At 38.2% G+C, this 23196-nt stretch overlaps 1 long non-coding RNA gene across 1 annotated transcript in view; it reads left to right on the top strand.

Annotated features, from left to right (window-relative positions):
- The first annotated feature begins 13989 nt into the window (after positions 1–13989).
- LOC306867361 overlaps positions 13990–23196 on the top strand; it is a 40593-nt gene continuing 31386 nt past the window's right edge. The window contains exons 1-2 of the long non-coding RNA XR_013784012.1: positions 13990–14574; positions 14629–14992. This is a non-coding gene — a long non-coding RNA (uncharacterized lncRNA). The remainder of the gene's footprint in view (positions 14575–14628; positions 14993–23196) is intronic.

The following is a 23196-nucleotide window of genomic DNA, read 5'->3' as shown; positions in this document are numbered from 1 at the left end:
TTGTTGCCCATTTTATTAGCTTATAAAACTTCAGGGAGCTATTACATTTATTTTCCATTATTTGTTCATTTGTTGCTTGCTGTTGTTTACTTAATTTTACAAAATGTTTACAGAATGCTTCTGGGTGCTCCCTGCACTTATGTTATTATTAATATTACTGTTTGTTAATGTTATTATTAACAGTTTTCAGAATTAAAGACACGTTTAACCTGTTAGCCTGCACCAGAGCGACCTCGCACTGAACGATCTTTGTTTGCATGTGTCATTGTTTTCTAATAGAATAAATGAAACGGGACAAAGTTAATCTTGACAAACTTTATATCATTCTGAGGGTCTAAGCCTCAAGCATCGACGACAGATCGCTGTTTTTCGATGGAAAGCTTATAAGGAATGAGTGGCACAAATTTGCTACATTTGTGTAAGCAGTACACATCCAAACACGCAGAGTAAAAAAGCCGTACGTACCTTTATCATTGTAATAACGAGCCACAAACGCGTCCACTGCTGAAATCCCAGTTTAGTTAGAGAGGTAAGGGTCCACAGAAAAACATCCCAGCGAGCACTTTTAGTCCAGCGAAACAATAACGTTGTAATAAGGATGAATATTCCTTTGTTTACGTTTCATTTCTTCAGAGAGTTATTGTTCGCGTCCGTTATGGAATAAATTACGCTCAAAAACAGCGTCTTGGTGGTAAAAAAACAAAACGATGTTGTAGAATACGGTCTTACAAATATAATGAGACCGTCTACGGAAAAAAAAGTCTCAGAAAAGCGGAATATAGATTATTTGAATTTGGCGCTCCCTCCTGCCGGCAGTGACGCTTCTGTGACGCACGCTGTCATCTGAGCGGGGCATAACTTAGCGATCTGCTTTATCCATAAAAAACTGTTTTTTTTTTTTTTCTTCTACATTTTTTATGTGTGTGTGTGTATTGTGTGGGGAATGTGGCCGTGTCTGCATGATTATAATCTGTATGGACGCACATCAGCGTGTTTATTAGCGACTCTATGACGGCTATCATTGTGATTCATTGATCAGCTATTATTGATTATATGGCCCATCTGTTTGATTATAATCTGAATGGAAGCACATCAGCGTGTGTTTACTGACTCTATGACCATGTCTGGCAATATCACTTCACGTCTGGCAGTGATATTTATCATTGTAATAACGAATAACGAAGAATACTTCAGTATACATACTATATACAAAGCATTTTTTTTTTCTATTTTTTTTCCTTTTTTATTACTCAAATAATTATTTTTGTATTTTTTAGTGCTCAAATAAATCTGTCTATTGTTTTATAGTTGAAAAACTATGCAGGAACATGTATAATGACTAAAATAGTTTGTATAATTCTGCAATCCATTTGGTGGTTATTTTTCCTCAAACAGGGGGGTGGGGGGACCATAAATAGTTTCAGAAAAAATATTGCAGGAATCTCATTTTTCATGGTATCTTCTTCAAATTTGAAATATGAACTGATGAGACACATGGCTTTCGATCCATTACTTTTCTGGATTGCTCCAGGACTTATTTCATGTATTTGTATATGAAATAAAAAAAAACATTCAGTGTGGAAAAATATTTTTCAAGGCACGTCAGTGCCTATAACTTTTTATCTTTTTGAGCATTATCAACTCTGGATGATAGATAGTAAAGCCCTGAGTCTCTTCTTTCTAAAGATACCTAATTTGTTTGTGTAAGCACACTTTGTCACAAACTGTTACCATTTTAATTTAGGTAGGTTATTTTCACCTGCGAGGCCACAAATGGCAGTGAAGGTTAACAGGTTAAAAGCATTTAAAGAACGTTTTTGTCAGAGCTTTTGTTATAATTAATTTTGGCATTTTCATTTTTACACCAGACACACATATCGGTTCAAAATATCGGTTATCGGTCTACTTGATCTGTAATAATCGGTATCGGCATCGGCCCTGAAAAACACATATCGGTCGACCCCTAGACCTTAATGTCCTGATTTATACCAAAGGATAATGTTTGCCGTGAGTAAAGACTGTTTCTGCTATTTAGATTGATTCTTTCTCTTTTTCTTTTTAAACTAAGATTGTTATTATATTATTATTATTGTCTCCTAAATTAAATGTAAAGAACAACAAGTGTTTACTTCTATTAGAGTTTTAATGCCTGATTTGCGAATGGACAGAATCGCCCGTAAGAATGGAGTTGACCGACAAATACGGGAAAAATATATCTGTTTTTGACGTTTGTAAGTGCATACAGAACACCCTATTGGGAATAACAGGCTGCACTGTAGAGGGGCCCTGGTGTTTAGCTGGATTGTTCCCCCACATTTAGAAGTGCTCATTACTTCAGAATGGAGGTCCTCTTATGTTTTGTTATTACATTTTTGTATATGTTACTCGGATTTTGTTTTATAGTTCGGATGTAGTTCAGGCTTGGTCACCAATAGCATGTCATTTATGCTTAGTGTTTCACTACAAGCTTAAATGCAATTTCAGGAGTACAGGGTGATTACCCTTAATGTAAATGGTTTACACAATCCAATAAAGAGAAGCAAGGCCATTGCAAAGATGAAAAGGGAAAAGTTGCATGTCATATTTTGGCAGGAGACCCATCTTAATAGTGTAGAACACGAAAAACTTAAACAAAGGGGATTTAAGAATGTATTTTACTCATCTTACAGGAAAGGGAATAGAAGAGGGGTAGCAATACTAATTTCAAATAGTGTGAACTTCCGTCTGATTTCTGAGTTTTCCGATAAAGAGGGCCGCTATGTTTTAGTGAAGGGATTCCTAGATCAAAAGGAAGTTACTTTAGTTAATGTGTATATACCCCCTGATCAGGATAATTCATGGATTAGGGAAAATTTCCAATTAATAGCTTCTGAAGCATCTGGAGTTCTAATATGCGGAGGAGACTGGAATACCCAAATGCAGCCTAAGCTTGATCTTCTAACACACTAAAGAAGTTAACTCCTAGAGCAAGGGTAACTAAAAAACTGCTGATGGAGCTGGGTCTGGTTGATGTATGGAGGGTTCTCCATCCAACAGACAAACAATTCACATTTTACTCTGCGAGCCAAGTGGCATACTCAAGAATTGACTATTTTTTCGTTCATAATTCAGACAGACATAGACTTACAGACTGCAAAATAGGCGCCAGAGATCTCTCTGATCATTCTCCTATCTACTTGACTATGCATTTAGATAATAAAAAGAAGGACTCATTGTGGTGCCTTAATACAAGCATTCTGAATGATAGTGCATGCAAAGAATATATTCAAAAAGAACTAAGGGATTTTATTGACAACAACAATAACGGGGAAGTATCGCCAAGTGCTTTATGGGATGCGTCAAAGTCAGTGATAAGGGGTAAACTAATAGCTCTTACTTCGCATAGAAAAAAGGAAAAACGTAAAAAACTGGTTGATTTGCAGGAGAATCTGAAGATCATAGAGAGGGAACATAGTGAGAAAAAGAAACCACATATTCTAAATCACTTAAATAATGTTAAGAAGGAAATAAACAAATTGTATGAGGATTAGAGAAAATTAGAATTAGAGAAAAAAGCTACATTTACTAGACAACGAAATTATGAAAATGGCTCAAAGGCTTTGAAGCTGTTGGCATGGAAGCTAAGGAAGCAACAGGCAGAGAGTACTATATTTGAAATTAGAGACCCTAAACCTAAAAACGTTTGCCACAAACAAGATGATATTCACACAATTTTTGAAACCTACTATAGAAATCTATATAGTGAAACGAATAAGACTAGCTCCAAAGAAATAAATACTTTTTTAGAATCACTGGACTTACCGTCTATAGGCATAATACAAAATAAAGCCCTTATGGCAGAGCTTACTAAGGACGAGATAGGGAAAGCAATTTCAAGATTAAAAGTTAATAAAACACCAGGATCTGATGGCTTCCCTGCTGAGTGGTATAAGGCCTTTAAAGACCAGTTAATTCCCATGCTTTTTGACTGTTTTAATTATACGCTTAAAGGAGGCGAACCACCAAGGACATGGAGTGAGGCAATAATCTCGATTATTCCTAAAGAGGGTAAAGATAAGAAGGAGTGTAGCGCATTTAGGCCAATTTCTGTTTTAAACGTGGATTATAAACTGTATGCAGCAATATTAGCTAAAAGACTGGAAGATATAATACCAGAATTAGTGGACTTAGATCAAGCGGGATTTGTGCGTGATAGGCAGACACAAGATAATATTAGACGGGTGCTGCATGTAATTGATCATATCACCAAAGAAAATTCCAGAGCAGTAGGTATTAGTTTAGATGCTGAAAAAGCGTTTGACTCAGTCCACTGGGAATATCTTTACCTGACATTAAGAAGATTTGGCTTCAAAGATGAGTTCATTAGCTGTATTAAAACTTTGTATTCTTCTCCAAATGCTAGAATTAAGATCAACGGTCATCTTACCCCGAGTTTTAACTTGGAAAGAGGCTGTCGTCAAGGCTGCCCTCTCAGCCCTGCTCTGTTTGCTTTATTAATTGAGCCCATAGCTCAGTTAATTAGAGATGATCAGGGAATCAAAGGAATAAGAGTTAGAGGTTTAGAGCAAAAGATTTGTCTATATGCAGATGATGTACTGTTGTTTGTCGCATCGCCAGAAGTTAGTATTCCTAGATTGATGTCCATTTTAAAAAAATTAGGCAGCTACTCTGGATATAAACTAAATGTTCAAAAAACACAAATTTTAAGTTTTAATTATACTCCTCAGAGAAATATGTTGAATAGATTTAAATTTAAATGGAACTCAACAGGTATTAAGTACCTGGGAATCTTAATAACCAAAGACACTACAAAACTATTTGATAGTAATTATGGTCCTATAAATAAGATTATTAAATCAGATATAGATAGGTGGTCCCAGCTCCGCTTAGAGATGTATAATAGAATAGATACAATAAAAATGAACATACTTCCCCGTCTCTTATACCTCTTCCAATCCCTACCAGTTGAAGTTCCTCTAAAACAATTTAGAGAATGGGACAAGTGGATTTCAAGATTTATTTGGAGGGGTAGGAGGCCAAGAATTAAATTTAAAACACTGCAACTGTCTAAAGAGAAAGGAGGTAGAGCACTTCCTTGCTTGTTAGACTATTACAAGTCAGCTCAGTTAAGATCATTAGTGTGCTGCTGTAACCCAGATTATACAGCAAAGTGGAAAGATCTGGAAATTTCACAGCTAGCTATACCATTGCAATCACTATTAGGTAGTAAAACTTTATATAAACGGTATTTAAATAGTTTAAATCAATGGACTAAAGTTCCTTTTAGAATCTGGTTTAAATAATGTAAATCACCTTTACTTGAAAGACAGTCAAGACTACTGAGATGGGTCTCCTTTGACCCTGAATTTAAACCAGCAATGTCTGATGGGAGGTTTCAATCTTGGTATAGACTTGGCATCACTACTTTTGGTTCAATTTCCTCAAAGGGTGAATTAGATAGTTATCAGGATATCTCTAATATGTATGGCCTGGAAAAATTTGATTTTTTTTTTAGGTATCTACAAACCAGAACTTATTTCAACAGTGAAATAAGATATTTGGAGAAACATAAACCTAATTTAGTAGATTTATTTATTGATGTTTATAAAAATAAGGATAATAGGAAACTTGTCTCAACTTTATTTATGTATTCAATCCAATAAAGAATACTCAACTAGGGAGGTAAGATTAAAATGGGAGAGAGAAGCCAGTCTTGCTATTTCAGAGGAAGAGTGGTTAAATATCTGTTCTGTTCAGGCTACTTCTACTAGTTCCGGTATGTGGAGAGAATTCTGCTGGAGGAATCTTATTAGATACTTTATAACGCCCAAGTTAAAGTCTATTCAGAATGGTGAGACGGGTAGTGGTTTGTGCTGGAGGAAATGTGGGGAACAACTAGCAGATCACTTTCATGTATTTTGGAACTGCCCAATCATTCAGCCATACTGGCGGGAGGTAACACAAGTAATATACAATATTTTTGATGATGCAATTGATTATTCCTTTTCTACAATTTACTTGGGGGACTTACCGACTCATTTGACGGTGAGAGACAAGTACTTATTAAAGATATTATTAGCAACCAGCAAGAAAGCTGTAACACGAAAGTGGCTCCAGTCTGATCCCCCAACAAAGTCTGAATGGTTGGACATTGTAACCAGTATTCAAAATATGGAGAGAATCGCTTTCGCATTAAATTTACGGATGGACACATACTCTCAATACTGGGAAAAATGGATTGTGTTTATCTCTTTGTTTTGTAATTGGACCTCTGTATGTACCTGTTAACAAGACCTATGTAAAGATGCAAAGGTGACCTGTTTACCAAGTTCTGTTGTTATCCTTGTCCTTTAAAAAAAAAACCATCAAAATTAATATAATCGGAGTAATCCATCATATCTAATACTAGCCGTATGTTATTAGAAATATTTATTTTCTGCATGAACCCTGACTGTGTTTCATCAATGATAGAATTCAAAACATGTTTTAATCTTTTTGCCAAGACTAAAACTAATATTTTATAACACAGCAGTGTGATTGGACACCAATTATCTATGAAGGGGGGATCTTTTTTCGATTTTGGAATAAGAGTAATTAGGCCTTGACATAATGTTGCTGGACGTTCTGTCTTCTCTAAACTTTCTTCATAAACTTTAAATAAAAAAGGAGCTATAACGTGACTAAACAGCTTATAAAGTTCTGAACTAAGGCCATCTGTTACAGGACATTTGTTGGTTTTTAAAGAGTTAATAGCTTCCTCAATCTCTTTTAGTGTGATAGATGCATCACAAAAATGCTGATCTGAAATACTCAATTGTTTTATGTTAGATAACGACTGAAAAAAAGCATTCATATGTTTTACGGATAATTTTGAAGTATATAAATCTCTGACAAATTTGGCTCAGATCTTTGCAATATTTCTTGAATCCTCAGTAATATTGCCATCAACCATAAGTTTTTTAATTTGGTTATTTTTATATTGTCCTCTTTCCAGTCTAAAAAAATACGTAGAATTTTGTTCACCCTCCTCAATCCATTTCCTACGCGATCTAATCAATGCCCCTTCAGCTTTATGTTTATATAAGTTATCTAATTTGTGTTGTAAATCTGCCAATTCTGCTATTTTAGAGTCAAGTAAGCTATCTACATTTTTAGATAAGAGATTTGTGATACTACATATAACACTATTTTCATCCATTTTTTTATCTTTTGCCAAATCACTACAAAATGTTCGAATATATTTACCAATTTCGTACTTAGTAAATTCCCAATAGCTACTGTATCTATTCTCCTCTCTCGCTTTATTCCAGTTGATTTGAATTACTTTAATAATTTTGTCTTTCACCTCATCATAAAGGAGAACTGAATTGTTAACCTTCCAGTAAGAGGAAAATCCACTCACATTATCGGAAGCTAGGAAGTGAGTACGAATAAAAATACTCTTCTGGTCAGATAATGGTGATGGCAAAATATTGGTAGATGTGTTGCATAATAAAATTGCATAATAAATTCCTTAGAAATCAGCCAAAAATCAATTTGAGACTGAAAAGAGAGAGTTGTTTCACCATGTGAAATTATTTTCAAGAGGATGTGACTCCCTCCAACTATCTACTAAAGAAAATCTTTGCATGAACATTTTTATATGTAGACAAGAATTATCCGGTGGTTTTGGGAGCCACCTATCAATACTGCTGTCTAAAGCCACATTAAAATCTCCACCAAAATTGAGCATGGCATTTGGGTATTTAGTCAATAGATTTAACACTTGTTCCTCTAGACGGCTAATAAAAGCTTCATTTTCTTTTGGCTGATTATAACCATAAACACAAACAAGAATACATGTCAAATTTCTCAGCCCTCTAGCATTTAAAGAAACAATGGATAAAGACATACATTAGGAAACAAACAACAAAGTAAAAAAAAAAACTAAATAGACTTAAGTGCACAAAATAGAAGTCTATTTATATAGAACTTTAACCAATCAAAAATGAGCCTAAGAATGAGAACCACAACTCTGATAGCAGGCAAAAGAGCTGAAATGCAGTATGAAAAGCATATTGCATTCTACTTGAAACAAAATTTGATAAACTATTAAAAGTAAAATACCAGATTTAGGCCAACAAGAAACATGTTCTACAAAACCCAAAAGGAGTTAAACTGAGGCATAGAACGTATAGATGTTTACTCTATGTAGGATATCAGAGACTAAATCAGACAATTTTAAGATGCATCAGAACATTGAAACCTGAGGAGCTGGAATACAGAGAGGCCTTAAGGAACAGGACGTCATAAATCTAGTTTGAAGCAAGCAATCCCAACTAGCAAGCCTCTTTCACCAAACAACTTGCAACACTGAGGAAAAAGAAACACTTATTGATAATTCCAATTCAAGAAGGAGACTGTCAAATTTGTTGCAAGTAATCAAGACTGATGGTCACATCTAAACCTGTGATAGAAAATCACGAACTACAGACTCTCTCTGGGGAGGGTCTCCACATAGAAGACAGTCCAAACCAACATTCCTTTGTCTAAAGAGCATGCCTTCGTTCTCCTTAGAACTGCACAAAGACTTTCTTCTCCATATTCACATTAAATCATCCTAAAAGGACATTTTTATGTTGTACCCACATATCATGTTTTAATCAAATAATATCTATGTCTTTTTAATCATTATTGAATAGCTCGAGCCTTAAAGATAAATATTGCATATTTAGTATGAGCTTGAAAATCCATGCTTTAAGTGTTTCTTCCAATCAATTCTTTGTCCAATGCATCAGTCTTGTTATTATGAAATAATGTTCAAAAAGGTGTACTTTGCCAGAGCCTGTAAAATTCGGACCATGTGACTGATAACAAGCTGATTTATAATGTAAAGAACACCCCTAGCTAAGATAATAGCCTATCTAATTGGTCAAGACATCCAGATGGGATGTGTCCAGAAGTGAGTTTAAAACTCTTGTCCGCTTTCTCCTCCCTCTCTCTTAGCTCTTTTTTGTTCTCTCTTTTACGTCTCTCGTACCTCTCACCGAGTGCTGCTCTTTGAGCGTGCTCTGGCCCACGTGCCATAATGAGAAGGAAAACAACTTAGTCTCGTCACATCCTTTTAATTTTATTCTTTTACTTTAGTTTCTTTTCTTTCCGTGGAGTTTCGTGTGTTAATGTAAGTTTGATACAAAGTCCAGCTTCGACTGCACTCGCTTCAACTTCCAGCAAGCCAACGCCCAAAGAGACATCACTTCAAAGACTACTGAACTTCCAGCCAATCAGAACCCCCTGTCTGCAACGAGGACACAACCCCGTTACACAGGCAAAGCAAGCAACACACCTCCAGGTTCTAACAGGTTCTAATTGGTGTATTTAATATAAATTTTAGCCTCATTGAGAAACTCAAAGCGAGGGTTAAATAAGTGATTGATGGTTGTTCAGGTCTATGCAATAGCACATATTGCTGTAAACTTGGGATTTCACATTTCCATTCTCTTAAACTCATCCTTTCCTCTCTTTCTGCAACGTGTGAATGTGTGAATGCTTGTGTTCATGTGTTAGATTAGTTTATGTCTTAGGTTTATATAAATAAAATCTGATTTATATTTTAAAAGAGAAGTATCTTGTGTTTTCTGCTCACAAGTTAATGCCTTAATCTGTCGATTTCGTTACTGTGCTATTTAATAGTGTTTTCACTATATTTGGGATTTTAATATCCAGTGCAGAGTTTGTCATACGGATCGTTCAGTGAATCGCCGTAACACTGATTCTGTTCAAATCCCTATAAAATCATAAATTATTCCCTTTGAGCTAAATTAAACTATTTCTTTAAATTACGTATTAATATTATATGTAATACCCTTACATCTACAACCTGAAACAAGTTGTAGGATAAAACTCGTTGAACCATATGAAAATGCGTCGCATTAAATGTCTTGCATAGTAAGCGTGTAAACCCACCAAAAATGTCTTAAGTGTCTTAGGAAGAACCGCAGGTTGATGACGCGAAGTCGACCAGTTCTGAAGATGGAACCGATAAACAAGTCAGTTGCCCGTACAAAGTAAACATATTAGGCAGGAGGGAATATTTCAACTCCCTCCACGAATGCTCTTCCGCCCACAAAGTATGCCCGTTTATTTTCTTTCCTCGCTTTTTCCACCGCAGGCCATAGCTTGTTTCTTCGCTCCCTGTCTGCAGGCGACAGATCCTCAGACATTTTCAAATGATTATTTCTCAAAAAGACCGAATCCTTGGCAGCACGCCAGACTGCGTCGCGCTGAAAACGGAAAGTAAACTGGACGATGATACCTCTGGGTTTGTTGTCGTTCAGCCGCTTACGACCCAGCCGATGAACAGTGTCCACGGCATCTGTGAGTTTATCCTTGGCATCTGGCAGAAGCTGCTGGCATACATTGACGATCTTTCCACTGACGTCCTCTCTCTCATTTTCAGGAACCCTGTGAACTCTTAGATCGACGGGAGAAAGCCTCCCGGTGAAGAAGTCGCTCCTCCTTTTGACGCGAATTGAGTTCAGCTCTTTTGGCTAATGACTCAGTCATCCCGAGTTTAACTTTTAGATCTTTAACCTCAACACTCATAAAGTCAATAACATATTTTCTCCCAGAGATCTGCTTGGTGTTTATGTTGATCGATTTTTTCATACTTGCGATTCCATGTGAATTTTCTCCTACCATCTTCTCTAGAGCTTCGGAGCGATTATTAATAAGCCTCGAAAGGTCCCCGAGTTGCGAAAGGATAGCAGATGTGTCACCACCCTCAGTTTTGCGTTGTTTAGCAGCAAGAGATTTCCAAGGGGTTTCTGGAAGAGAGGGAAGGAGACAGGGGAATTCTTCCTCACACATCTCGAATTCAACAGATTCAGTGTCTTGACTCAAACACGGGGTCTATCATGGGGTGGTGATGGCGCAGTGGATAAGACACATGCCTTTGGTGTGAGAGACCCGGGTTCGAATCCACTGTGAGACACCAATGTGTCCCTGAGCAAGACACTTAACCCCTAGTTGCTCCAGAGGCGTGCGACCTCTGACATATATAGCAATTGTAAGTCGCTTTGGATAAAAGCGTCAGCTAAATGAATAAATGTAAAATGTAAATGTAAGCAATCATGCATATTTTCAGCCAAGGGATCTTGGTAGGCTTGACAAGCCGATTCATTAGCTGTTTTGATAGCATTAGCAGCGGTTTTAGGTCCATTCCGGTTCTTCCTTTTTTCAGATTTTCCCATTCTGGCAGCCAAAGCGACGCGCAGTTAAAATTAAACTGGTATAAATTATTAGGTCAAACTTCCAAACTGCATTCCCTGATAAAATAAACCACTGAGTTTGCGGAGCTCAACAGAACGGGACCTCCCTCTATCTCAGGGGTTCTCAACCCTGGTCCTGGAGGGCCACTGTCCTGCAGAGTTTAGCTCCAACCTTAATCAAATTCACCTGCCTGTAGTTTACTAGTAATCCTGAACAGCTTAATTAGCTGGTTCAGGTGTGTTTGATTAGGGTTGGAGCTAAAATTTGCAGGACAGTGTTGAGAAAGCCTGCTCTATCGTTTGGACGCGGAAGCGGTGACGTCAGACTTAACAAGCGGATTGGAGCAAGCAGCTGCTATCTGAATTGTGATCCAAATATTCTGACATTTATAGCTTTATATTGTAAATTATGAAAGTGCGTATCAATACCACAAGATTCTGTTTTACAATATAAAGCTGCATAGTTTTTTTTTTTAAGACAATCATGGGCTAGTAAGAGCTTGATTAGCTGCTTCAGGTGTGTTTAATTAGGGTTGGAGCTAAACTCTGCAGGACACCGGCCCTCCAGGACCGAGTTTGGACAGCCTTGGTCTACCGAGTACAGCGTGTGTCGGAAAACAAAATGCCCATTGTCATAACGGAATGACTGGAGACTTGTCAATACATAGAAAAGATGGTATCGATTGTAACTTACCAATTCAAGCCGGAGTCTGATGATGGAACGGTTGAAGTGGCTGATCGACAAGAGCAGGAGCAGGACGTTTCTCAGTGGTAAGTGTCAAGTTTGTGGTAATTATAATATGAGAGAAAACTAATTTACTCTCACAGCGTATGATAGCTGGTATCACAGATTCTCGACATGATGTTAACCACACGGAAATTTTATTGGACGGGCAAGCTATTTGCGAGAACGTGGGCGGACATTATGCAAATGTTACTTTGTGACATAACAGACATTACATGCCGTAACAGAATAAGATTTGAATTCCTGATGACTCGTTTAAGCGATTGCGAGCAGACTCTTTTTTTTGATAGACAATAACTTTATTTATTGTGCACTGTCAGCTTCACAACTTTGCGTTAGTATAGTTTATGTTCACACACTGCTACATGACACACTGCATAAAAGGTAATATTCGAAAAGGCATAATGGGGCACTTTAATAAGACATGGGCTCCCATGAAAACGTGATTTGTGAAATTTTTGGGGGGTCAAGTCCCATTCGTTTACATGGAGAGGGCAGGGTTTATGACCTGTACTGCAGCCAGCCACCAGGGGGCGATCAAAGAGCCCGCAGCGTCACTTTTCAGTATGAGTGAGACACACCCGGTTCAAAACCGTTTGAGGAGGCAAGGAACAGACGTGAAGCGTGGCGCTGCCAGTCAAGACTAATCGATTTATTAGGGAATGCCACAATCGGAAATGATCACTTTGGCACATTGTGAAGGCTATAAAAAAATAAATAAATAAACACAGGGCAGAGGGCCAAATCAGCCACCAGGCCGCCGGGAGCCAGTCTGCGCCTGCCTCTGGGGGCATTTGGCCAGGGGTATTTTTACACCACAGACAAGGTTTGAGAAGAAAAAAATCATTATGAAAATATAATTATATTTTCCTTAAAATGTTCTTAAAACCATTCAGGGCTTTGTAAGTAATTAACAAGATTTAAAATCTATACAATGTTTGATAGGGAGCCAGTGCAGTGTTGACAGAACCGGGCTAATGTGGTCATACTTCCTGGTTCTAGTAAGAACTCTAGCTGCTGCATTTTGAACCAACTGTAGCTTGTTTATCAAGCGTGCAGAACAACCACCCAATAAAGGATTACAATAGTCTAACCTTGAGGTCATAAATGCATGAATTAACATTTCTGCATTTGACTTTGAGAGCATAGGTCTCAATTTAGATTTATTTTTAAGATGAAAAATACAGTTTTACAAATGCTAGAAACGTGGCTGTCAAAGGAAAGATTGCTATCAAACAGCACACCTAAGTTCCTGACTTATGACGAAGAATTTACAGAGCAGCCATCAAGTGTTAGACAGTGTTCTAGATTATTACATGTGGGGGTTTTAGGTCCGATAATTAACACCTCTAATTTTTCAGAATTTAGCAGTAAGAAATTACTCGTCATCCAGTTTTTTAACTATGCATTCCCAGGGCTCTCAAATTGTTATAGCAAAAGTTTGGAGTGAGATTAGGGGAGGGGCCACTCAAAGGGGAGGGGGCACTCAAAGGGGAGGAGCAACTCAAATATTTGCAGCACCCAAGTTTTTGCTAGCAGTTCAATTTAACCTATTGTTCATAATTGACCAGCACAAATATAATTAACATCTGGTAAATCTGATGAAAGAACAATTCATTCTAATAAAATAAAATAAAATAAAATATGTATTTAAAAATACAAATTATCAAAAAGAAAAAGAATCTTTGCCCTAAACGTGCCAAATGAACAGCAGTACTCAATGTACATACTGTACACATATACAGTAGGATTACAGTACTTATCCTGAGCATGTATGTAAAGCTGTGTGTGTGTGTGAGAGAGAGACAGAGAGAGTACACATTTCAGCTTATGTTTATTTTTTTCTGTTGTAAATGTTTGTTGCACATTTTGATGCCTGGTGACATGGGTAGAGGACTCCCACATAAAGCTCTGTCATGATAGATAATAGCGTTCCATCCAGAGTCAAACTGTTCCTAGTTTTGTTCAAACCCACCATGGAAAGCACACTGTATGTATGTTTATGTTTATTTCATTCATGGATATTTTTTTTTTTCCCACAAAACTTACTTCATCATCCTCATTCATATAATTTATAAAACCATGATGAAAAGGAGGCAGGATGAAGAATATCTTATATTTCCTGCCCCCTCAAAAAAAAAAAAAAAAAACACCAAAAAAGTCATTTCCAAAAACTCAACATATCAAGTCCCCATCAATACATGACGATAACAAATGAACAAACTAGAAACCAAAAACATCAACCCGACACAAATTCCAAAGCAAAAGCAAACCATGATAACAACCATCATCATCATCATCAATTTATATAAGTATTCATCCAAAGCAAAAGCAAACCATAATCACAACCATCATCATCATAATCATCAATTTCTATAAATGTTCATATAAATCCATTGTTTTCTCTTTAAATCCTTTTTTAAACTGAAATATATTTTTACATTGCTTTAGTTCATTTAGCAGGGAATTCCAAACTTTCACTCCCACCACTGAAGTACACTTTTGTTTTGCTGTTGTCCTTACAATTGGATACTTAAAATGTCCCTTTCTTCTTCCTTCATTTTCTATAAGGATAAACAAGTGTTGAAGGTTTGTGGGCAATATTTTATCTTTTGCTTTAAACATAACAATAAGTGTCCGTAATTCAACCAATTCTTTAAATTTTAACAGTTTAGAGCCAAAAAATAAAGCATTTGTATGCTCTCTATAATCTGTTTTAAATATAATTCGTATGACTCTCTTTTGTAATAAGAAGAGTGACTTTGTGTTGCTTTGATATGTGTTTCCCCACACCTCCACACAGTAGCTAATATAAGGCAACACCAGTGCACAATACAAAGTTCTCAATGCCTTATAATCTAACACATGTTTTACCTTATTTAATACAAAAATACTCTTAGATATCTTTTTTTGTATGTATGAGATGTGTGGTTTCCAAGTCAACCCTTCATCTAGTAGCACACCCAAAAACCTAATTTCCCTAACTTTCATTATTTTTGTTCCTGCTATTGATAATGCAATACTTTCATTTTTTTTTTTATTACCAAAAATCATAAACTTTGTTTTCTTTAAATTTAATGACAATCTATTTATATCAAACCATTCCTTCACTTTAACCATTTCTTGTTCCATACTAAGTACCAATTCATTTAAATCATTTCCTGAGAGGTAAATGTTTGTGTCATCTGCAAATAGAACAAAATTCAATAACTTGGATACATCGCAAATATCATTAATGTACAGTATAAATAATTTTGGTCCTAAAACTGAACCTTGCGGTATACCACATTGAATTTGCATATTATTAGATTTGTTATTATTATACTGAACATACTGTTGTCTTTTGTTCAAATAACTACTTAACCAGTCCAATACTATTCCTCTCACACCATATAATTGTAACTTTAATAACAAGATTGAATGATCAATTGTATCAAATGCTTTCTTTAAGTCGATAAACACACCTATTGTGTGTTTCTTATTATCAGTTGCATTTACTATGTCCTCAACTATATTCATGGTCGCAGAAGCTGTAGATCTACCTAAACGGAATCCATACTGGCTCTCATTTAACAACTGTTTTTTTTCAATAAATTCATCTAATTTTTGCACAAAAACTTTTTCAAGGACTTTAGAAAATTGAGATAATAACGAAATTGGTCTATAATTTGTAAACATATGCTTATCACCGTCTTTGTATAGTGGGACCACCTTTGCAACCTTCATCCTATTAGGGAAGATCCCTGTTTGAAATGAAAGATTAAATATATAACTTAAAGGTTTAACAATACAATCAATGGTTTTTTTCACAATAATCATATCTAACCCATCCGTATCTGTAGATGTCTTGTTTTTTAGTGCATTTACTATAGAAAGAATTTTATTTTCACTAACATCTCCAAGAAACATTGATTGAAGGACTCTACTCCCCCTTATCCCTCCCTTCTGTGACCCTGGATTATGTTTTTCAATATTCTCTGCTAGCTTGGGTCCCACATTTACAAAAAAGGAGTTAAATTCATTTACTACTTCGTTTAAGTTTTCAATTTTCTTATAATCCTCGTTTATAAAATAATGTGGTATACTGTCCTGACCTGATGTACTTTTCCCAATCAGCTTATTCAAAATATTCCATGTTCCTTTAATATCAGTTTGCATCTGCATCTGAATTTGAGTGGGGAAGCCACAGTGCTTTATATGGGAGCCCCCTACCCCTGTCATCAAGGCATCAAAATGTGCAACAAACAACAGAAAAAAACCCAACAAAAAACAACCTGAAATGTGTTTTCTCTCTCTCTCTCTCTCACACACACACACACACACACACACACACACACAGAGAGAGCTTGACATACATGCTCAGGACAAGTTCTGTAATCCTACTGTATGTGTATAGTATGTACATTGAGCACTGATGTTCAGTTGGCATGTTTGGGGCCAAATTTCTTTGTATTTTTGATACTTTTTTAAATATACTGTATAAAACTATTTATTTTATTAGGATGAATTTGTCTTGTCTTTTAACATATTTACCAACTGTTATAACATCTCTAGTACTTTCCTTTCTGGAAGCCAAAGCTTCTGGTTGCAAAGCAGTTAGAGTTTTTTACTGCATCAATACTACTATTGCACGAATTTGGCTATATTCCCCAACATCAGCTCTCACTACCTTTTCACAGGAAAAAAAAGTTTCTTCCAGGAATCTTAAAATCGAAAAAAATAAATTAAGGGGTTACCGACAACATTCATATCTGTCTCTTCCAATTTACACTCCATGTGCGCACGCATCCATGTTGCTTAGTAACGAACGCGTGTGCGGCAGAATAGCGTAATTTAAACGGAAACAAAAACATCCTAATTTCTGATTGGCTGGTAGGTGGCATTTAACTCTGTATAACTCGAGACAGCTATGAACTCGGCAGAGAACTTGCCTCCGTATTCCCTCAACTATTAATTGGATATAACAGGGCAAGTTATCCCTTCTCAGCGTGAGAAATAAAAGGTGTGGCGTGAGAGCGTGTGAACTGGTGGAAATGCGTGAGTCTCACGGTGAATGCGTGAGACTTGAGAGCCCTGGATTCTGTTAGTTTCTCAATGTGTTGTGTTTCACCGGGGCGCGAAGAAATATAGAGCTGAGTATCATCAGCATAACAGTGAAAGCTAACACCGTGTTTCCTGATGATATTTCCTAAGGGTAACATGTAAAGCGTGAAAAGTAAAGGCCCTAGTACTGAGCCTTGAGGTACTCCATACTGCACTTGTGATCGATATGACATCTTATCGCAACTTTTCGCATAGCACAGACTATCAAAGCTTTACGCAGACTATCACAGCCTTCTGTGGCCTTTTGCATAGCTTGGACTATCACAGCTTTTCCCAGCCTATGGCGGCTTTTCGCATAATAATGAAGACACAAAAACACTTTCAGGGACTTTTTCATTAACTGTTCCCATCTGGTGGAATGACCTGCCCAATTCAATCCGTGTAGCCGAATCCTTACCCATCTTCAAGAAACGAAGAAGAATTACTTTTTGGAATAAATACAATGTAAACGTTTACCTTCTCTCTTAGTCTTTCTGATAGAAGTCATTTTCTACTATGAGTATATGAGTATATGTTCATGTTGTCATCTCGGAACCTGAGCCAGCAACCTCCCCCTACTCTAAATTGACCTTACACAAAGACCTTATCACCTTAGTAAATTCACCTTACTAAGGTGTTACTGTTACTACATCCGACAAACCATGGCACTTTTATGCCATACATCATGTTCTCACGCATTGAAAAATACATCACGGAGCAAAGAGGACACTGACAAACCAGACAGAGCTGGTTACTTTTAGTATGAAACAAAGTCTCAGTGTTCAAGTTGTCATTTTTTAGAAGAAATTTAAACAACAAATACTGTTTTGTGGCTCTTTAACATGTCATGACAGATCACTGTAGCGCCTCAGTTCAAGCGCCACATGAACCAATCATCTCTTCATCTTTACTAGTCATAGCACAAAATAAACATGAATGAACATCAGAAGGTTTCTTGTTTCAACAGTGAAAAGATGTTAATACACACAATTGTTCAAGTTCAATGTTAATTTAATCTCCTGTCTGGTTTGTTTTTCAGAGTTATAATATGTCAAACTGCCTGTTAAACAAACTCCCGGTGAAAGGGTCAATTGAGCAGTCAATATTGGGCAAAGTACAAAAATAACTGGGGCTAAAGAAATGCCTGCAGTTAATGCCACATGCTGCATTTTTCACACAGGTCTCTTTAAATAGATTTTTAATGATGTAAGGTATTTTTGTCATTTGGAGGGACCAATAATAGCAGTAACTGACATACTACATTTCTCAGAAGCTGTTGGCTACTGGCAAAAGGTCTTCGTCTATTTTCATCTTGGAAACTTACTTTTTGATGTCACTCCTGATTGCGGCACAACATCTATCAATAAAAGTGGAGAATAAATCAAAAGTGACTGCTGTCCAGGCAATGGTAGCTTGGTCCCTCCAGAACTGCTGGAAAAACTAAGATTTCCAAGACATGAAAACCTGGAATTAGCGTTTAACCTTGAGGAGCATTTGAGACGTGGGATTTTAATATATGTTGGCGTCCCTTCACTGCTATAAGCATGTCTGTCTAGATTTTTAAATATGTCAATCTGTTAATATGACTTTGATATTGAAGTTGCTTTGACAAAAATTACATGCTTATAAATATCATGCTTTTTTATAAAGTTGCTCCTTATGGACGTGACATCTGTGATTAAAAAATAACAGGAACTCCACAGCCAGCATCAACACTGTGAGCACCGTCATTACCATCACTGATAAAGTCCATTGCTGTACCATGTTGGTGGCTGAACAAACTCAGGGTTATGTGCTGGGCTTGACATTAACTTTTTTGTACAAATGTGTTTGTAAAATGTTTTTGTTTTAAAATAAAATAAATAGTTTCTGAAAATTCTTGTTATGCATCTCCCAAGTACCACAGTGGTAATTTTTTAATCATTTTTTAATAATTGCATACCAAAGTCATGACAAATGCTATTTACATTGCTGTATAGACATATTTAAAAAATTCATAAAAATATAAAATATAATTGTTTTCTTCAAACTCCACCAGATTCTTGTTCTGCATCTCCCCAAGTACCACTGTGGAGATTTTCATGTTGTTTTACTGTATCCTTTGTTTATAATAGCATTTGTCATGACTTTGGTATGCTATTTATTACCTCACTGTATCACATATTTTAAAAATTCATAAAAAATAAAATCAAATTGTTTTCTTCAAACTCCACCAGATTCTTGTTCTGCATGTTCTGCTATCCTTTGTTAATAATTGCATATCAAAACCATGACCAATGCTATTTAAGTTGCTATACAGACATTTTAAATATTCATTAAAAATAATCAAACAGATTTTTGTTCCAACATTTCCATAGGTATCTGTCTCCCTTTGTCCCCATTCCATCCATTTTTGCTTTTCAATCACTAGTTGTCTTTGTTGTATACTTTTTATATTTACACTTATACCCAAGGAACGGGTATGATGAATAAAGTCCAGGAGTCATAGATAAAAATTAATTGAGGAAACATTCACTGAAGAAAATAATTTTTCACACGCAACATGTCTCTCCCAAGACTTATATCTGCCACCCAGACACCAGGGTGGTGGAAAAACCTCCATACGCCATTTTCTGGTCCTGCACCGACAGATAGCAAAACACATAAATACAGAAACACTTATTTCCCTAAAGATCAGGTAGCTATGCTATTACTCTTATCAGGTACTCTTCCCAAAACACACAGACAATGAGTTTCTCAGAGAGAGAACGGAGAGAAATTAAGACCATATTCAGTTGAAATGCCATTGACTTTCATTTTGGATTGGCTCTCTATGGACCATTTCAAGGGATATTAGCCGGTATAAGGAAGTGACGTCTTTGCGCTCGAACGCTAACCGGAAACGTCCAAGGAACATTCAAAACAATGGCGGCAGGCGCTTGATGCACAGTAGGATTAATTTATTTAATTCTGCTGTTTAAAATGTCAAAATTAAAATTAGATCATTGTTGCTCGTTGCTCCCTCTGGCCTGGAACTAACATTAATTTATAAATAATCATAAATTAAAGGGTTTTGATGTCCGAGAAACGCGCCTGGATTGCAGCAGTGAAGCGAGAAGCAGAATAGCTTCTAGCAGCTATAGGATATAACAGCACACATTTAGATTCAGGTAAGGACAAGTTCTTGTTTTTTTCCATTTGATTCTTTGCATTTATTACGTTAATTTATTTACGTTAAGTATGATGCAGCATTTTGTTTTCGTCATTGTTTACATATGCGCCTGGCGTTTTGATTCTTGTTTAGTGAAAAAGGCCAAGCTTTTATTTCCGTTTTATTGCAAGCGGTATGTGGGCTATAATTAAATACCAGTTCTCATTAGTCGTCTAGCTATCTTGTCAGCAGATAAATGCAGTGAGTAACACATTTAACACATTATAGAAATGTATTCTGTAAACTTGTTGAATAGTTGAATAAACTGTAAATGTTGAATGTATAGACAAAATCAGTAATATTGTGAAATATTACAATTTAAAATAATCGTTTTCTGTTTGAATATTCTTTATATTTATTTCTGTGATGCAAAGCTGGATTTTGATCAGCCATTACTCCAGTTGCTGTGCCATTGAGTGGGGGGAGTGAATGTCCAGCGCTCTCTCCACCCTCAATACCACGACTGAGGTGCCCTTGAGCAAGGCACCGAACCCCCAACTGCTCCCCGGGCACCGCAGCATAAATGGCTGCCCACTGCTCCGGGTGTGTGTTCACGGTGTGTGTGTGCACATTGGATGGGTTAAATGCAGAGCACAAATTCTGAGTATAGGTCACCATACTTGGCAGTGTCACTTCACTTCACTTCAGTCTTAAGTGTCACATGATCTAGCAGAGATCATTCTAATGTGCTGATTTGATATTTGGTTATTGTCAGTGTTGGAAACAATTGTGCTGCTTAATATTTTTTTCTGGATCCTGGCAGGGATTTTCAAAATATAGAAATCTTTCCTAAAAGTATGTCTGTACTATCGCTTAAAAAAAAAGAACATCCTTGTTGAATAAATGTATCCATATTCTTTTAAAAAATATATATACTGACCCCAAATTTTTGAACAGTAGTGCATGTTGTTACAAAACATATAAAGTAAATGCTGTTCTTTTATTCAAAGAATACTAAAATGATCTCAGTTTATAAATAAATATTAAGCGGCACAACTGCTTCCTATCACTGATAGTAAATCAGTATATTAGAATGATTTCTGAAGGATCATGTGACACTGAAGATGTCAGAGAATCACAGTCACCTGCACCTTCATTAGCCAGATCCCAATCACCTGAGTACTGATTCCCCGCACCTGTCACCGGCTAATGAACAGCACTATATCCACTCACCACAAGCACTCCTTCCTCGTCCGGTCTACCGTTCACTACCCGAACCTAGCCTGACTACTAACCTTGTGTTACCTTCCTGCAGACCTCTAGATTCCCCCTGTTCCAAGTCTCCACCGCTCCTAGTCTCCACCGCTCCTGTTCTCCACCGCTCCTGGCTCTTCCTGGTCCTGTTCCTCCCCGCGGCAGTGCGCACCGCCGACTCCCCTTCCTGGATCCTGTTCCCGCTCCTCCACCCAGCATTCACCCTTGCACCTTTCCCAATAAACCCTGTATTGACCTTACTCCTCCGTGTCTCCTAGCCTGTTCGTGACAGAAGACCGGACCAACTACAGCACCGCGTGTCATGGAGTCCCGGCCACCCTCGGCCGTCGACACGCTGGAGGAGTTGGTCAATACTCTCCGGGCTTCCCTTCTTCCGCCACCTGTCCCACCACCTGCCTCTGAGAGTCCCGTGGCCATTCCATCCAAGTACGCGGGTGATGCGGCGGGGTGTGGCGGCTTCCTGCTCCAAGTGTCCTTGTACATCGCGGCACAACCCCGTAAGTTCACCACCGAGAGATCGAAGGTGGCTTTTCTTACCTCCCTCCTGTCCGGCAAGGCGTTGCTATGGGCGCAGGCTATCTGGGACGCGCAGAGCACCATCATCAACTCCTACGAAGCGTTCACCAGCCACTTCAAGGAGGTCTTCGGAGTCGCCGCGGGACGCATCTCTGTGCAGGATCGTCTTCTTCGCCTACGCCAAGGAGAGGCGTCCGTGGATGACTACACCTTGGAGTTTCGCACTCTAGCGGCCACAAGCGGCTGGAACGAAGCAGCTTTACTGAGTGCCTACCGCCTCGGCTTGAATCCCCGCCTGCGCGCCCAGATGGCCATCTACGATGACAGCGTAGGACTAGAAACCTTCATGCAACGCGCTTCTCGCATCTCTCAACGCCTCACCGCCTGCCTCGAGGATGAGTCCGCCCCCCCGTCAGCTTCACCCGCCGCAAGCTCCCCAGTACCAGAACCCATGCTCGTAGACACCGCCCGCCTCTCCCGCATAGAACGTGCGCGCCGCCTCGCGGCCAACCTATGCCTCTACTGCGCGAAACATGGACACTTCATCCGGGAATGCCCCGTCCGACCTCCACGCCCCGCGGTGAGTACCCTTCAACTTGAGCCAGATATTTCTTCATTATCACTGATGCCAGTACAACTCCTCACCCCAGACTCCTCTCTTACAGTCTCCGCCCTGGTCGACTCGGGCTCCTCGGGGAACTTCATTTCCCAAGCCCTACTAACCCACCTCAATCTCCCCCGGAGGCGGCAACCCCAGGAGCTCCGAGTCGAGACCATCCAGGGAAAACCGCTGGGGCGTGGTAGAGTGAGGTATCGCTCTCCTCCCGTAACACTCCGGGTCGGCTGTCTACACGAGGAGTCCATCACCTTTCTGGTACTGGAGGGGCCCACGGTGGATATCATCCTGGGACGCCCATGGCTCAATCTCCATTCTCCAGTAGTCAGATGGGATCCATGCGAAGTCACTCGCTGGAGCGAGTTTTGTTCCCAGTCCTGCCTGCAGTCAGTACAGAGGATCCCTACGAACCCCGCCCCCCTGACAGTCTGTTCCACGCTAGTAGAAAGTCCTGAGCCCCAGGTGAAGTGTACCGTCCCATCTGACTACCAGGCGTTCCAGGATGTATTCAGCAAACAGGCAGCCACTCGCCTACCACCGCACCGGCCATGGGACTGTGCCATTGACCTGCTGCCTGGGGCAA

Source organism: Barbus barbus (genome assembly GCF_936440315.1).
Source record: "Barbus barbus genome assembly, chromosome: 4".
Taxonomy (NCBI): domain Eukaryota; kingdom Metazoa; phylum Chordata; class Actinopteri; order Cypriniformes; family Cyprinidae; genus Barbus; species Barbus barbus.
This window is presented reverse-complemented; position numbering and strand designations above follow the sequence as displayed.